This window comes from Triticum urartu, chromosome 2 (genome assembly GCF_003073215.2).
Source record: "Triticum urartu cultivar G1812 chromosome 2, Tu2.1, whole genome shotgun sequence".
Taxonomy (NCBI): Eukaryota; Viridiplantae; Streptophyta; class Magnoliopsida; order Poales; family Poaceae; genus Triticum; species Triticum urartu.
Window position 1 is genome coordinate 86634406 of NC_053023.1, and position 16142 is coordinate 86650547.

Consider the following 16142-nt stretch of genomic DNA (forward strand, 5'->3'; position numbering starts at 1 on the left):
GATCTCGTTATCAATGACATCCAATGTCCATAGTCAGGAAACCATGACTATCTGTTGATCAACGAGCTAGTCAACTAGAGGCTTACTAGGGACATGTTGGTGTCTGTTATTCACACATGTATTACGATTTCCGGATAACACAATTATAGCATGAATAAAGACAATTATCATGAACAAGGAAATATAATAATAATGCTTTTTATTATTGCCTCTAGGGCATATTTCCAACAGAGAGATCTGGCCTCCCAAGATCTCTTACTCTGTTTTACCTTCATCTGAGACATGATAATTTGTCAAATTGTTCCAGCACACACAAGATTCAGCATGCATGATCTGATGGTCAGGCCTGGCTGGTGAACAATTGCAGTGTTCTGTTCGCTCGAGCTGGTTGCTGGTGCTCATGTTCTGTTGCAGGGCACGGTCGTGGCACAAATGAACGGGTCGCTGTTTGAGTTGGCGTTGAGTGTGCTAGGCACAAGACACACCGCTTAATTGGTACTCCCTCCGTAGAGATCTGGTACTCACTCACAAAATAGTTGCTTTAGCCACGAAATGAAGAGAACTCTGCACCCATTGTTTTGATGCTGCAGCCTATCACCTTGTTGCCTGCGCGATCCTTTGTGTGAGCGCGTTCATGTTTGATGTGTCCATCCTAGTCATGCAGAGGCCGAATGTGGTTGTGTTTGTATCCCCTCAATGCTTCATTACGAGTTAATAGAAAAATGGCATTTATCGGGAAAAATCACCTTGTAATTAATCTGTTTGCTTGATACTGGTGACTGTTTTCAGGGGAGGACAACCAGCTCCTCAAGGGGATCAACAGCTACAGAGCTTTTCTCTCAAGGTCCCGGCGCCCACCGAGAACAGCAATGCCGACTGCCTGGCCGAGCAACTAGCAAAGAAGTTCAAGGGCCAGGAGTGCACCAACACCACCGGAGCCAACACCGTGCCCGGCACCGAGCCACAGTTCCCCGACTACCCCCAGTTTCTCAACCGCTGCCACCTCAATGCGTCGGTAACCGGGGACGGGCAGGTGATGCCGGCATGCGTGCCCGGCCTTGTGGCCGAAATTGTGTTGACCAACTACACCAAGTCCCAGTACAACCGGTTCCTCAACGACACCAAGTACTCCGGCGTCGGGATCGCCAACGAGGGGGACTGGGTGGTCGTCGTCCTCAGCACCGACTCCGGCGACTACTCCCCTGCTCCCCCGGGATCCAACTGGGCTCCTTCGGTTCAGCCATTCAGCTGGATGATTGTTTCGCTGGTAGGGTTCGTAGTTTTGCTGATGAAGTGAGAAGATCGGTGTTGTGTTGCTCATCTCGCGTGCTGCACCCCTGCAAATGAGTGTGTTGATCTTATGCCCGTGTTGGTCATTTCTGTATCTTTTAGATTTTCATTTCTACTCGGTCCATTTGACACCACAGTACAGTAGCATATGCATGCCACGAGGTTTAGGATCAGAACTTTTTTTCTTCAGTATTTTCCGTTGAACACAATTGGCAACGGCTTTATGGATATTGTGGTCAGGTGATGTGCATTATTGAACCACATCTTTCGTCTTTTTTTGAAACGGAGGCAAAGATTGCCTCATCTATTAATTAAGCCGACCCTAATTACGGAAAACCGGGTAAAAACCGGAACAACAAGGGCCAAGCCCACTCCCATAGACTGAAACACACAGGGCAAAGCCGACCCTAATCGAAGACAAGTCGACCTGCAGCCAGACAACGCAACTCTGACTTTGACGGAAAATTCAGAAGAACAAAACCAGGCACGGCTGGTGCCACAGAAGATCACCGAACGGGCCAGCTACAGCCAGTTATAGTACACCACAGGGCCCCGCCGTTGCAGTTTCGACTCCACAGCAACAAGCAAACCGAGGCAAAACCGTGGACACGCCGGAGAAGAGCCGACTACCGCAACCATTGCCGCGTCGCCGACATCGCTCCCACCATCATCGTTGTCACAAAAGTCTGGTCGCCACAGTGATTCTCTCGGGGCCGCCGCCCCGACATCCATCGCTCTGTCGCGCCCAGCGCAATCAACCGGCACCGCCTTCCAGGGCCGCCACCCCGACATACCACCGCTCCCCTCGAGCAGCAACGCCGCACAACCCAACTGCCCGCAGCCCATGCTGCTCAGGGCAACCGCTCGCAGACCACGAACGTCGCACCACATCCGGGGTCGCCGCCCCGATGTTAAGTCAGACCGCCTCCTCTGAGGCGCATCGACCGAGCCGACATCCCTACCGCCCAAGCTTAACAAGAATGCTACCCAACCAATGTCGAGCCAGAGCCCCACCTCATAGAGCTGCCACTCGCATTGTTCCCGAGATCACCATCTCGACGCACAATCAGAAACCACCCGGAGGCGCCGCCCCGATGTCCACTGTCCCCGACGACGAAGAGATCCGTGCAAATTGCAAAATGCTGACTCTCCAAGGCGATGCCTCAAAGAAGGATACGACGTAGCTGCCGTCAACGCCCGCTTCGACCACCGAAGCTAGGGATTTCTCCCAGAGAGTCGTGAAATGGAGCTCCATGGCAACGCCTTCAAGAAGGGGAGCGACACCATGGCGCCACCGTTGCCGGCACCAACCCAAAGTCGGGGCTAGACTTTCGCCCGGAGCTCCATCACACCTTCGAATCCGAGCAAATCAGAAGCACTGCACTGCACACCATCCACATGGTCGACGTCCACCGGCTCTCTGTGACCTGCAAGCCGCAGCACCTCCATCTTCGTCGGCAGAACCACCATCGCAACCCGCCGGCAAGATCCGGCGGCATCAGGCCCGGGGCCGCCGCCCCGACATCCCTCAAGCCCCTCGGGCGAAGCAGGCCTCCTAGCACCACACAAAGCCGCCGCCGCCGGAGCAGCAGAGCCCATGAGCGCCGTCAGGCCAGATCCGCCGCCTCCAACACGCACACGCCGCACCTCTCTGCCAGGCAATGCCGCCCACCCAGCGCCAGCACACTGCGACCCCGCACCACGCCAGATCGATGTCAGATCCGCGTCTCATGCCACACATGGCCGCGCCATGCCCGACCGACGCCGCCCGGTGCAAGAGAGCACCGGCGCCGCCCCTAGCAGCCAACCTGAGCCGCCGACGACCCGACATGCCCCGCCGAGCCGCGCGCCACCACAGGACCAGCCGTCCCACGCCGCCCGGACGCCTCGTGGGGAGGGAAGGGCCTCGCCGCCGCCGCCGCGCGCACGGGCTTTGCCCGACGGCGTCCCCTCGGCGGCGGCGAGGGAGGGGAGAGGCGAGGTGGGGGGTGCCGGCGGCGGAGAGCTAGGTCGCACCCGGGCTGCTCACGGGAGCGGCATGGGGCTCTTCTGGTTGTGCTGATTGTTCCCCCATCTTTCATCTTTGAACATTTAGCTAAAGCCAGAACTTCAACTTTGTTAGGTGTTGGCACTGTGCATTCAATTTCTTTTAACATCTGTACTGCGCATTTAGTTTGTTATTGTTAGAGTATATTGGTGAAGCTGAGATAACTTGCGTTTTTTCTTCTTTGCTAGGAGATAACTTGTGTGTTTGTAGCTTAGATTATTTTTCTTTCAAAAAGGAGGAATACCCCCGGCCGGCCTCTGCATCTCTAGATGCACACAGGCATATGATTAAACGTCCACGTTCAAAACAAGGTCTCAAAGAGTCTTACGGGGTTTGCTGTCAGGACAAGAGGGATGGTGAAAAACTATCGAAGTGGGCTATTAAGAAGAAGACGCTACATGCTATAGATGTGGTGAGCCGGGACATTTTGTGGCAGAGTGTACCACAGAGTTATGTGACTATTGTTGTAGATCGCATCATGTATCCGGTGAGTGTCTGCTTCTTTCTGGCCCCAAGCCGGTGGTTAACATTTACGGGGTTTGCTGTCAGGAGCTAATGTTTTTTGAGTCACCTGATGTGGCACCTATGACGCATATTATGGACAACTCTTTCCTCGCAGTTGTCAAGGTTACTAACGGGTTCTGACAGAGGCACAAATTGTGCGACAGTTGAGGGAACTAGTACCAGGCAACTACCAGTGGGACCTTGTCAAGTTGGAGAACCAGACTTACAAGGTTGATTTTCCCACTAAGGAGGACCAGTTACATATCCTTAAGTTTGGCATGTGCAGAGTACAGAATACGAATATTATCATGGCTTTTGATGAGTGGAAGAAGGAGCCTGAGGGTACACATTTAGAGAAGGTCTGGGCACGATTTTATGGTGCACCATGCAAATATATCAATCACTTCTTGGTTGCTTGGATCTTGGGTTCGCTAATTGGTAAGACGGAACATGTTTACATGCCTTTCACTCGTGCACACGGAGCTGCAAGGTTACTTGTCAGTGTGGCCAGTCTGAAATTCGTGCCGGATGTAGTCAGGTGGATGCATGTCGGGGTCACATATGTGCTCGAGATTGAGATTGAGGATACATCGATACCTCAGGAGGGAGATGATCATCACGACATGGATACAACTGAGGGTGATGGAGCCCCCGGGAATCAGGACAAGGGGCCTGAGAGTACTCCACGGGAATCGGCGAAGGGGCCGTCATCGCAGTCGGATAAGGCGGATACTGCCAAGGAGGCGTCATCTTCCACGACACCGATGAACACACTTCGGTTTGGTTCTTTTGGAGCGCGATCTGCACCTAGCCGGTTATGGAGTAACCGAGTCAAGGCGGACGATCAAGAGGAGCTCAAGTTACCGCCAGTGATGCTCCGTGCTGTTGGTTCGCGGGAGTCTCAGAGGGTTGTTTCCGGGCTGCAGGACGCGCCGAGCAGTGGTATACCGATGGTGTGTGTGTGTGTGGGGGGGGGGAGGCGGTCCGCATCCCCAGCCCCACCGCGGCGGCCCACAGCCCAACCGCGGCGATCCCCAGCCCCACCGCAGCGGTTCATCCGATGGAGGCACACGGGCTGGAGGCCCACTGTGTTCTCTCACCACGAGGCAGCCCCGGGCTGCACGGTCAGGAGCGCGGGCAGGAGGCCCGCAACTCTCCCTCTCCGACGTTGTCTCCACGCCGCGCTGACGGGTTGGGGGGGGAATGGGACTGTTGAGCAGGCGGCTCCACGATCTCCTTCTCCCTCCATTTCGGCTGGTGTTACCCGCTCGATCGCTCCCTACCCTTCTTCACCGGCAACTAGGGAAGGGCATTGGAGCGGTGAGCACATAACTCAGGAGAGGACGACGGAGGAGCTTGTCCCTTTCGGTGGGATTTCGGATCTGGTCACGGCTGGCAGGCGTGTCAGCAACCGGATCCAGGGACAGCCAGATGCTGACGACCTGCAGTTAGCACACGCCAAGAGATCGGCCATGCTTCGAGATGTCGAGGCAACTACAGTTATGTCTTTTGATAAGAGTTTTTCAATTATGCATTTCACCGATAATGTAATTATTGATAAGGCAAACGACTTAGGAATAACTCTGGGTTCAAATGAGAAGGAGGTAGCGAAATCAGTAAATGATCTTTTAGATTTAGAAGCAAAGCGGGCTTCTGAAATAATTCGAAATCTCGCATTAGTTAAACCTATGAATGACAAAGACATGAACAATTTAGGAATTGTAGCCCTTGAAAATATTTGCAATAATCTCTTGCCTAGTGCGGCGGACGAAGATGAGGAGGGGTGGGAGACTACGGACACTGTGGGGCCTCTAATGATAGAGGGCAATATCTCTTGTTCTGCCGATCCTACGTTCCCGAAGGGTGATGGGGAGAAGCCCAAGCGACCTTGGAAACGAAAAATTATCCTACTTCGGCGGTCCGTAGAAGTGGTAGGGTTAAGCTCAAGAAAAAAAATTCCATGATGACTTATGAAAGGAATCTTTTGGAATAGTAGAGGTCTAGCTGATTTGGCTAAACGAAGGTTCTTGGCTGAGACAACGATAGAGCAACAATTAGATTTTATTGCACTATTGGAAACACGATGGGACAACTTTACCTCACAGTTCCTTGGAACTCTATCCGGAGGAATTGATTTTCATTGGCACATCTTACCTCCTAGAGGAAGATCTGGTGGGATATTACTAGGGGTTCATTGTGAAACACTTGAGGCGCTTAACATGGTTCGGGGAGATTTTGCGGTCAAGTTTCGGGTGAGATTAAAATTGGATGGTTTCCGATGGTCTCTCGTGGCTGTATATGGGGCAGCACAACCGGAACTCAAACCAGATTTTTTAGTCGACTTGGTGCGGATCTATGAAGATGAAACTCTCCCAATCCTAGTCAGTGGGGACTTTAATATAATTCGGAGGAGAGATGAAAAGAATAATGATAACTTTGATGGACGTTGGTCTATGATGTTTAACATGATTATCGAGAGTCTTAATCTAAGAGAAATTGAGCTCACCGGTAGACAATTTACATGGGCCAATTCGTTGCCCACCCCGACTTATGAGAAGTTGGATAGGGTTCTAGCTAGTGTGGAATGGGAACAAAAGTACCCATTGGTGTCAGTTCATGCGATGCAGAGAGCGACCTCAGATCACACACCACTTCTTGTAGACTCAGGAGAGGCTACACACGTTGCGAACAAGAACGCTTTCTCTTTCGAACTAAGTTGGTTCGAGAAAGAAAACTTTTTGGAGATCATTGCACGCGAATGGGCAATGCGTGTTAGTGGAAGAACTAGTATTGAGAGATGGCAAAATAAAATAATACATCTAAGACAGTTTTTGCGAGGTTGGGCCAGAAACGAGAGTGGGATTTACAAACAAGAAAAAGTGCGAATCACTCAATTAATTGAAGAACTAGATTTGAAAGCTGAAAGTCATCTCCTTACGGTTAATGAGCAAAGTTCCAAGTCCGAAGCTGAGCAAGGGTTACGAGCTCTTCTTAGAGAAGAGGAGCTCAAGTGGGCATTGCATGCTAAAGTGCTTAAGGTTGTCCAAGGGGATGACAATACACAATTCTTCCATATGATTGCGAATGGTAAACATAGGAAGAAGAAAACCATACTACTTGAACATGACGAGGGGACAATTGTGGGGCATGAGAATCTGAAAGCTTATATCTCTAATTACTATAAACAACTTTTTGGGCATCCAAAAGCAAGCACGGTAACCCTAGATGAATCTATTATTGGAGATATCCCTCTGCTCCAGGTAGAGGAGAATGATATTCTATCTGCACCGTTCACTGAGAAGGAGGTTTTGGATGCAATCTCACAAATGAAATCGAATAAAGCACCGGGACCAGATGGGTTTCCAGCTGAATTCTATAAGAAATGTTGGCATATTATTAAGGATGACCTTATGCCTATGATTCATGATTTCTTTAACGGTCATCTTGAGTTGTTCCATCTCAACTTTGGCATGATTACGCTGTTGCCAAACAAAGCAGAGGCAGTTCGGATCGAACAATTCAGGCCCATATGTCTTCTTAATGTGAGCTTCAAATTTTTCACAAAGGTGGGTACCAATAGATTGACACAGATTGCTCATTCCGTGGCACAACCAAGCCAGACAGCGTTCATGCTAGGGCGACACATACTACAAGGGGTGGTCGTTTTGCATGAAACGTTACACGAAATTCATTCGAAGAAGCTAGATGTGGTTATCTTCAAAGTGGATTTTGAGAAGGCATATGATAAGGTTAAATGGCCTTTCGTTCAGCAGGGAATGCACATGAAAGGATTTAGTGAGGCCTGGCGGAACCAAGTGGGGTCTCAACTCCAGAAGGGTAGCATTGGAATTAAGGTTAACGACGATATCGGTCATTACTTTGAGACACACAAGGGTTTGAGACAAGGAGACTCCATGTCTCCTCTCCTGTTTAGTGGCCGATATGTTAGCCACTCTTATTGGAAGAGCCAAGCAGCATGGTCAAGTGGAGGGGTTAGTTCCTCATCTGGTCGATGGAGGAGTATCCATCCTACAGTATGCTGGCGACGCTATCTTATTCATGGAACATGACATTGCCAAAGCATGCAATATGAAACTTATATTATGTCTCTTCGAACAATTGTCTGGCTTAAAGATAAACTTTCACAAGAGTGAGTTGTTCTGCTTTGGGAAGGCCAAAGACGAGCAAGGCACTTATAGACAAGTGTTCGGGTGTGAATTGGGTTCTTTACCATTTAGTTATCCGGGAATACCGATTCACCACCGTAAGTTATCTAATAAAGAATGGAAATGTATCGAAGATCGAATTGAAAAAAAGCTTAGCTGTTGGAAGGGCAAGCTTATGTCTTATGGAGGTCGGCTAGTGCTGATTAATTCGATACTAACTAGTATGCCGATGTTCCTACTATCGTTCTTCGAAATTCCAAAAGGGGTACGGAAGCGACTTGATTTCTTCAGATCTCGTTTCTTCAGGCAATCAGATGAGGCCAAGAGGAAATACCGCCTCACGCGATGGGATATCCTTTGCCGACCTAAAGACCAGGGGGTCTCAGTATTGAGAACTTAGAAATCAAGTATAAATGCCTTATGAGCAAATGGCTCTACAGGCTAGAGACAGAGCCAGAGGGCATGTGGACATAGGTTTTGTGCAATAAGTATTTACTTGTCTAAAACGCTCACCCAGGTTACCATGAGACCAAGGGATTTGCCATTCTGGAAAGGGCTTGTGAGAACAAAGGACTTGTTCTTTCGTAGGGTCAAATTCTTGGTTGGAAATGGGATGTCAACAAGATTTTGGGAGGATACGTGGTTAGGAGAGACACCCCTGGCCATACAATATCCCACCCTTTATAACATTGTGCAACGTAAGGAGGATTACGTAGGCACAATTTTCCAAACGATTCCCTTGAATATCTAGTTCAGACGTGCGTTAGTTGGTGAACGTTGGAATGCATGGATGCACTTGGTTCGGAGATTGATAGATGTTCAACTCTCTGACCAGCCAGACTCGACGCAATGGAAATTAGCTAAAAATTGGGTTTTTACGGTGAAATCTTTCTATATGGATTTGATTAATTCTGGCCCAATCTCAAGATCGTTGCATATTTGGAAGATTAAAGTTCCCTTGCGTATTAAAATTCTTATGTGGTTTGTCCACAAGCAAGTAATACTCACCAAGGACAACTTAATCAATAGGTGATGGGTAGGTAGTTCACGTTGTTGTTTTTGTGATCATGATGAAATAATACAACATTTATTCCTTGAATGCCCACTCGCCAAATTGCTTTGGAGAACGATTCATATAGCCTTCAACATTCATGCTCCAGTTGACATTGAGTCGTTGTTTGGAATGTGGTTAGCTGGGATTGAACATACTACCGCGGCTCGTATTCAGATTGGAATATGTGCGCTTATGTGGGCTATATGGAACTGTAGGAATGATTTGATTTTTAACAAACAACACACTTTAACTTTCTTGCAGGTCATCTTCAGAGCTACCACATGGATCCGTACGTGGTCCTTACTCACTCCTATGGACTCCAGGGAGCCTTTGGTTACTGGGTGCAACCAGTGGGAGATGGTAGCATGGGCTATATTCAACCGGTTCGGATGGCGGTCGCATAACAGGATAGGAGTCTAGGAAGCTTATCCTTCATATTGCCGTACCGGTGGTGATCGTCAGCATGTATTTCTATTTTATTTCTTTTGCTTCGCTCCACTTGCGAGCTGTAATACTTTTATGACTTTGTGATACTTCGTGGATTTTTTAATAAGATGGCTGCATGCATCATCATGATGCAGAGGACGGGGGCACGCCTCCATTTCCAAAAAAGAGAGTCTTACGGACCTCAAAGAAAGAAAAAAAATGATATGCCACAACCGGCAATGCGAAAATAGGTAAAGATGACTAAACAACTGTCCTATTATTGGACCGCCACCCAAACCGGTTGTATGTATCCCGTGCAACCATATTTCATCGGTTGCACCAATATCCATAAGCCCATGTGGTCCACATGGCTGAATAAGGACCATGTAGGTATCCAAGCTGACGCCCTGAAGATAACTTGCAAATTTTTTTGTGATGGTTTGTCTGTTAAAGGCAACATCATTCCGATAATTTCAAATGGCTCAAAGTAATGCACAAACTCCTACTCAAATTTGTGCTGCAGTTTTAGGCTCAATCCCGGTTAACCAAGCCCAAATAAATGTGTATCCGAGACGGGCGGAGCAACGTTAAAGGATACGTGAATTGTCCGCCATAGTAACTTTGCAAGTGGGCAAAGGAGAAACATATGTTCTATTGTTTCATCGTGATCACAAAAGCAACAACGTCTACTACCTTCCCAACTACGCTTTGTCGTTTATCCTTCATCAAAATGACTCTCTTATTCATAAACCACATAGATAACCAGTAGATTTTCAATTAGAGGGGAGAGGCCGCACACCTCCTCAAAGGGACCTTGTAATGTAAGAGCATCTACAACTAGGCTCCTCAAATGCCCCCTGATACGTCCAGACGAACGGTCTAGTCAATGACCTGTCATAAAATTACAACTCGGCTGATATCTTCAAACCAGCCCTATATGTCCAGACTGACCAGCACTCCCATATCCAGCCCATATCTAGACCAAATATGGGAGGTCCAAGCTGACCAGCACTCCCATATCCATCCATATCTAGGGCAAATATGGGAAGGCCTGGATGCATCCACCACGTCAGATCTGACAGACAGGGCCCACCAAAAATTTCATCAAATTTTCCTCCTCCCCCCAACCTAGTCGGACCGGTCCTTCTCGTCCCCTCTCTTCTTCCTCGTCCGCGCTGGCCCTCTCCTAGCTCCACTGCCATCCCAACCACTCAGCGCCACCCCCACAACCATAAAACTCCTTCACATCAGTGTCGCCGCCACACTACGTGTATCTCTTGTCATAGTATGCCTTGCCCCCTACGTGTGCAAAAAATTGTTCAAGAAGTTTTTTTGATTGTTTTGTAGGCGAAACGATGGATTTGGAGGGTTTTTGAGATGAAGAGTATCAACACAAGGAGCTTGATGAATTAATTCAAAAGGAGTTCTTTGATTCTTCATATTCGGACGACGAAGATGATAAGATGATGATGAGCATGCAGGGGGAAATGGAGCAGATTCTGAACTTCAAGGGTTTGATCAAAGGGTTGAGAGTTTACAACTGGGATAGGATCGCTAGCGCAAAGCTGCTTTACAAGGACTATTTTCACCCTGTACCAACATTCGCTGAAACATTTTTCATCGATGCTACCCTATGTGTGAACCCTTATTCTTGCGCGTGACAGAGAGAGTGGAGGCACATGATCCCTGCTTTAGTATCAAGAAGGATTGTTGCGGAAAACTCTCATTCTCTCCTTTGTAGAAATGCATGGCTACACTGAGGATGCTTGTTGTAGGTACCACCATTGATACTATCGTGAAGATACACTACTAGGAAAATGCTTATACACAGTAGCATAGTAGTAGCGCTGTAAAGTACTAAGCGGTGCTGCTAATTAGCAGTAGCGCTCGGGAACTACAAGCGCTGCTAATATGAGCATAGCAGTAGTGTTGGAACTAGAAAACGCGCTACTACTAAAACTGACAGACTGTTCCAGGTATTCTAGGGATACTAGTAGAGCTCATGGGTAGAAAGCGCTACTAGTATTGATCTTAGCAACAATGCTTTTTCCCTTAACAGCGCTACTGATATATTCAGTCCCCTCCTAATAAGACCAAAGTTTAGTCCCACCTCGCTCCACGAACAAATTTTTTACCACCTTAAATATGGTGCTTCTCAAACCATCACAACCACTTGGTCTTCATTGAACTCTATGTGTAGGATCTGTGGCCGCTATAGGAATCTTCATCGGTTCTTAAACCGGAGAAGATTCATATTGACAATTTAGATTCTACACAAAAAGATCATTGATGACCAATGTATTTTTGATTTTTTTACATTCTTAGCCTTATCAATAGCGCCTTTCTTCAGAAAGCGCTACTGCTAAAATCTGTAGCAGTAGCGCTTTTCTTCAGAAAGCGCTACTACTACAGATGTTAGTAGTAGCGTTTTTCTTCAGAAAGCGCTACTACTACAGATGTTAGTAGTAGCGCTTTTTATAGACAAGCGCTACCACTAAGGGCCCTTATCCAAATTAACCAGCACGCGCGTCCTCTCACTCTCCCCCTCACACTCTCCGTCGTCTCTCTGTCGCCTCCGTCGCCTCGCTGCTGCCGTCGCCGTCCTCCTCCTCCACCCCAAGGTCGATCCCTTCCTCCTCCTCCTCCCCCTCCTCCTTCCTCCTCCTCCCTCTCCGGCACCGGCGGCCCCCCCCCCCCCCCCCCTCTCTGGCGCCCCCTCCTCCTCCTCCCTCCTCTCTCCTCCTCCCCCTCCTGCTCTCTCCTCCTCCTCCTTCCCCTCCTTCTGGCCTCCTCCCACACCCTCCTCCTCCCCTTTCTGTAAAAAGTTTTTAGTTTTTGTTAAATGTAGGTTTTTGTTTTTAGTAAATGTAGGTTTTTAGTATATTTTGTTTTTAGAAAATTTGAATAAGTAATTTGAAAAGAATAAGTAAATGTAGGTTTTTTTGAATAGAATAGGAATTTTTTAGAAATTTTGGATCAGTAAATTTGAATAGAATAAAATATGAAATTGAAAAAAAGTAAATGTAGGTCTTTTGAATAGAATAGGAAATTTTTAGAAAATTTGAATAAATAAATTTGAATAGAATAGGAAATTATAAGTAAATTTGAATAGAATAATTAAATGTAGCTTATGGAGTTTCACTAAGTCCTAAGATAATAATAATAATGTTTTTGTTTATATTTTGTTTTTTGCAGAAATCAAGGAGCCCCTGCATCATCCCCGCCGTCGTCCCCGTCACCGACCCCCTCCGACCTCGATCGAGGTGAGACCAGCCACCCCATGTTGTTAATTTAATTTAGGTATTTTAGGCGATTAATCTTAGAATAATGTAGTATGAAACCTAGTTATGATCGAATCATGTTCAAAATGTAGGTTTTTAATTAGGTGTAGTTAATAGAATTTAGGTGTTTTAGGTGTCACATTTGTTGTTATTTTTTAGTTAAAGCAATAATTCCTGCATCGACGTCGACGATGCCTATCCCGCATCCTTGTCGTCGACTCAGCGGAGGAGGCCTGCTTGATTAGAGGGGCCATGTCCGGGACTGGGCTCCGCCGGGCTGGTACTGGGAGGTGCTACCTTCCCGGGGGCGCAGCTTGGTGAGGAGCTAGCCCGTCGTTGACCCGAACCTTCTTTGGTGGCGGTTCATAACCCACAATTATAGGGGATCGCAACAGTTTTCGAGGATAGAGTATTCAACCCAAATTTATTGATTCGACACAAGGGGAGCTAAAGAATATTCTCAAGTATTAGTATCTGAGTTGTCAATTCAACCACACCTGGAAACTTAGTATCTGCAGCAAAGTGTTTAGTAGCAAAGTAATATGATAGTGGTGGTAACGGCAACAAAAGTAAAGACAGCAATAGTAATATTTTTGGTATTTTGTAGTGGTTGTAACAGTAGCAGCGGGAAAGTAAATAAGCGTAAACCAGTATATGGAAAGCTCGTAGGCATCGGATCCGTGATGGATAATTATGCTGGATGCGGTTCATCATGTAACAGTCATAACATAGGGTGACACAGAACTAGCTCCAATTCATCAATGTAATGTAGGCATGTATTCCATATATAGTCATACGTGCTTATGGAAAAGAACTTGCATGACATCTTTTGTCCTACCCTCCCGTGGCAGCGGGGTCCTATTGGAAACTAAGGGATATTAAGGCCTCCTTTTAATAGAGAACCGGAACAAAGCATTAGCACATAGTGAATACATGAACTCCTCAAACTATGGTCATCACCGGGAGTGGTCCCGATTATTGTCACTTCGGGGTTGCCGGATCATAACACATAGTAGGTGACTATAGACTTGCAAGATAGGATCAAGAACTCACATATATTCATGAAAACATAATAGGTTCAGATCTGAAATCATGGCACTCGGGCCCTAGTGACAAGCATTAAGCATAGCAAAGTCATAGCAACATCAATCTCAGAACATAGTGGATACGAGGGATCAAACCCTAACAAAACTAACTCGATTACATGATAAATCTCATCCAACCCATCACCGTCCAGCAAGCCTACGATGGAATTACTCACGCACGGTGGTGAGCATCATGAAACTGGTGATGGAGGATGGTTGATGATGACGATGGCGACGAATCCCCCTCTCCGGAGCCTCGAACGGACTCCAGATCAGCCCTCCCGAGAGGTTTTAGGGCTTGGCGGCGGCTCTGTATCGTAAAACGCGATGAATTCTTCTCTCCTATTTTTTTCTCCCCGAAAGCCAATATATAGAGTTGGAGTTGGCGTCGGAGGGTTTCCAGGGGGCCCACGAGGTAGGGGGGCGCGCCCTAGGGGGGGGGGCGGGGCGCCCCCCACCCTCATGGACAGGGTGTGGGCCCCCTGGTCTTCTTCTTTGGCAAGGATTTTTTATTATTTTTTCTAAGGTGTTCCATGGAGTTTCAGGACTTTCCGAGAATATTTGCTTTCTGCACATAAAACAACATCATGGCAATTCTGCTGAAAACAACGTCAGTCCGGGTTAGATCCATTCAAATCATACAAGTTAGAGTCCAAAACAAGGACAAAAGTGTTTGGAAAAGTAGATATGATGGAGATGCATCAGCGGTCGTGTGGGCCAGTGACGGTGCGGAGGCTTGAGGACCCCACGGAGGTGGTACGTCACCGTGTCAGCGAGGAGGACGAGCACGTCCGTCGCTACATGGTTGCGTTGGAGGGTAGGTTCTCCAATACCTGGCAGGTTCTTCAGGGATCTCACTGGAGCAATGATCCTGTGATGGTTCCTTCTCTTTGGGTGTCCACCGCCCACACCGATACCCGTCGTTCGCTAGGGTTTTAGCTGTATTAGTGATGTTATATGTATGATACTATTCGAGATGTATTAGTGATAATATTCGACGATGTACGGATGGAAGATATGATTTAGTTTTGCTTATTGCATGAATGCTACTTTGAATACTAATTTATTTTACGATTTGGTTTTGCTTATTGAATGCTCAAATTGGAAAATTACTCCATCAAGTTTGAATGCTCATATGATGTAGATATAAACTTTGTCATGTTTGCAGGTTATTGAAGACTTTCCGGTTCATATGATGTATATCTTGTGTTCCTCAAATAGGATATGTGCTTGCCCAAGTGGTTGGTCATGTTTGCAGGTTACACCTCCGAGTGGCCTATGTTTTACCAGAGTGTTGATTAATTTCCGTTCCGGCAAATTTCAGGCGCTCGATATGTCCTTTTTTAGCAAAGGCCATGCCGGATTTTTCCGTGAATTCTAGCATGACTTGTGCTAGAATATGTAGGAAATATCGAGTGGCCTAGATTTTCTAGAAAAATAATTAAAAGATATTTCGGGTTGACTTTAAGTCTGTCAAGGCTCCATCACTGAAGGTCGAAAAATCAGTGAGGGAGTGTATCCACCATATATGAGTGAGGACGAAGAAGCCCGACTGTTGTCGTGGGGGTCGTTTCTCCTTCTTATCCGGGTGCTAGACCTTTGTTATGCACTAGGGGAAGGAGGAGACCATCACCGACGGTCGCAAATGTCAGAGAGGAATCAGTGAGAGAGAGTCTCCACCATAGAGGACGAAGAATCCCGACTGTTGTCGTGGTGGTAGCTTCTCCTTCGTTCCCGTGTGCTAGACAATTTGGTGTAATGCACTCGGGAATGAAAGGAGGAGCTACCATCACCGACGGTCGAATATATACACCACATGAGCTGAGAGTTTTCAATAAAATACTCGACAGACCGATAGTCAATCCGTGATGAATAGTAATGATCTAAGTTAGTTTTTGTAGTACATATATTTAATTGTACAAGTTTAATCTTTGAATTATGAACATAGGAAATGCTGTACTCGGACGACGAAAGTCTTCCGGGGGAGTGCGACTGGTGCAACGACGACTGAGGTCAGTGCGACAGGCCTCACCTCGACAAAGATCGGCGCTTCAGCATTAAGCTCCAGGAGACCTTCGATGTTGAAACGGTACGCAACGACGACAAGTGTTTTTTTTCATAATTAAGCACGACTTCAACTAATTCAACCTGTAATTTTCATCTTTTACAATTCGACTAGCTTATCCCATGCCATGCAAGACGCTATGTCTTGGAGAGGATGGGTTTTGAAGACCATGAAAGTTTTGAAACAAAGAAAATTCACCTAAGGACCCATCATGGTATGGATTT